We start from the raw sequence: 2,920 nt of genomic DNA on the forward strand, positions 1-2,920 counted from the left end.
CAAAAAACAACTAAGATTTGACACAGAAGCCTTGTCAAGTATAGGATTTTAATCTCAAGAGAAATGTAGCTGTTAGTCTGAAATCAGGCAGAAGGCAGGGCAGATTTGCACCTTGTAGACTAAGTCAGATATGTGTATGTGTGTGTGTTTTTGTAAGCCAGATATCATTTTATGATGTACTCTGAAAGGGCACTCCCAGAACAATGTATCAAATACAAAGAGTGTTTAGAATACAAAAGACAGAGAAAGCAAGGAGAGGAGGAGGAGAGGGGGTATTACTGGGAAAGGTCAACAGCATTAAATACAGACAAAGGGATCAAAAATGCAAATCCTGGTAATGGCCATAGGCCCTGTTTGGGAGCCATGTTTGGGAGCCAGCACACAGGCCTGGGGCCTGTTAGGAGGCAGGCTAGCACTCAAAAACCGAGCTTCAGGTTATGCAGTGTCCAGCCCAGGTTTCCTCAGGAGAGTTTCCCAGTGGCTGTGATACGTGTTTTGGGCTTACCCAAAAAGGATTTTCACCCACAATCCTAGCCCAAACACAGTATTCTCTTTCTCTTTCTCTCTACATGCACGCATGGAAAAGGAATGGAGTGCCGCAGTGTGTGTGGATAGGAATGGGGTGGTGGACTGTATATGTTGGGAACAGAGAGAGAGAGAGAGAGAGAGAGAGAGAGTTTGTGGGAATGATGTGGAGACTGTGTGTGGGTTTGCATGCTAATGGAGTGGTGGAGTGTGTGTGTGTGTGTGTGTGTGTGTGTGGGGCGGGGAACGAATGGTGTGGTTGTGTGGGAATTGGTGTCTAGGTGACCTAGCAGTTCTTGAGTGGGTTGCCCTCCACCCAGGAACTGCTGGATCACCTGGGCACTGCTGGGTTACCCAGGCACCCCACCTGGACTCCACCCTTGGGCACTTCTGGGTCACTTGAGCACTTCAATATCAACCTGGCACCCTACCTAGGCACCATCAGGTTTGGTGTTGGTATAAAGTGCTTTAGGAATAGATTTCAGAACAAATTAGTCTGACTGATCATTTCATTGCCATTCACCTCAGCCCGTAACTAAGTTTACTACAACACATGGGGCCACATTACCTGGCCTGCTGGGCTCTCCACAGGCCCAGAAACCTGGCAGCAGGGTAGTGGTTAGGATCTATCTTCTTATGCCACATGGCCTAATGCCCGAGAGTACAGGGAATACATCTGTGTGTGTAAGTTGTGCAGCCTGTTATGAGTCTCTTTGCACCTTAATGTACATTGTTGATCTTTTTAGAGTGAGAACTTCTGGACTGTACAGGAGTACAATAGTTTACTAGGGCATATACCATGGCAAGTGAGGTGGTTCTGAGCACTTACAAGTTGGTACCCCATGTCAAGCTAGCTTAACGTCTTAAGGCAGCTACCCATGCAGAAACTTTACTGCTCACCTTCTAAATGTGATGTTTATTGGTGAGGAAATGGTCAAATGTGGCTCAACAATTGTCCAGGTGGAAGAGTGATGATACTGATTTACTGATGCTTCCCCTTGACCCACGCTTTTCAACCTGCCCATCCCACCCCAACCCTCACACCACTGGCCTGGAATGAAAATGAGGTGCCAGGGTTGGTACTGTTGTTGGGGGCTTATCAGTCTGTTATAGTGAATGGGAGCATAAATCTGGTTAATTGACAGCTGGCTGCCCTATCCATTAGGGACATATTGCTTTCCTCAGAGACACCAGTGCATTGACGTGGAATCATTTAACCTGAACCGGCCCCCAAACAGACACTGAAAGCTTTATTTCAATTCCCATAGCTGAGGTGTAACCAACAGTCGCAAGTGTGGGTTTTTGGTGACTTGCCTCCAGGTGTCATTGCCACAGCACAGTTTGGCAGAGCACCTGCATATGAGTACTGCTACAGGTATGGCACAGCAGGAATGGTAAAAATTCCCCCTAGCAAATAACCCCACCACTCCCTCCTTTTCTCTCCTCCCAGAGAACCAGAAAGGCTCCTCCCTCCAGGCCCAGACACTTGGGTTCCCAGGTATCCTGTCTTCCACAGCAGGGAGCTAAAACACAGCCATCTGGGTTTTCCCAGCTGGAAGATGGGACCCAGGCATTCTTTGGTGTAGTCAGTGCCAAGCAACTGCACAGGCAGGGGAAAGGGTCTGGATAGGGGACTCACCATAGCTCACTCAGTGTCTCCCTTGTCTGCAGACTCTGTGTTTATGTGCAAGAGGCGGGGTCATAGAGGGCAAGATGCTGAATCCAGGACAGTTGCCCAGACACATGCAGAGTGCATAAGGTGTGTGTAGATGGTGCTGGCGAAATAAGGAACAAATGCGATTATTGATGTGGAGGGTGGGAATAGACAGGCTGGTGACTGTTTACATCTGTGCTGCCACAGCACTTAAATGAGCTGCCTAGGCCCAGGAATGTACCGCAAGGGTCCAGGAATGAGATCAGCAGACAGTCACCTGCTGTGTGAGGGAGGCCACCTGTGGCACTACAGGGCTGACAGTCACAGCACCAGGATAAGGAGTTTATATACCGGGTCAAAGACTTAGGATCCAGCTATGACACCCCTGAGTGGCATCCACACTGCTTCCCAGACCATAGGCCTCAGGCTGCTGTGTTGGGAAAGGCTATCACCTGGACAAGGGAGAAGAGATTGATGTCATATATCTTGACTTCAAAAAAGCCTTCGATCTGGTATCCCATGATCACCTCTTGGCAAAGTTGGCCATTTGTGGCCTTGGGTCTACCACAATCTGCTGGCTGGGAAATAGGCTCTGTGGTCAGACCCAGAAGGTAGTAATTGATGGAATTCAATTATCATGGTGTCCTGTGACCAGTGGGGTCCCCCAAGGCTCTGCCCTTGGACCCATATTGTTCAACATCTTCCTTAATGATGTGGACATTGGAGTCAGAAGCAGACTGG

The sequence above is a fragment of the Gavialis gangeticus genome, unplaced genomic scaffold (genome assembly GCF_001723915.1).
Source record: "Gavialis gangeticus isolate Ggan-Ray unplaced genomic scaffold, GavGan_comp1, whole genome shotgun sequence".
Classification (NCBI taxonomy): Eukaryota; Metazoa; Chordata; order Crocodylia; family Gavialidae; genus Gavialis; species Gavialis gangeticus.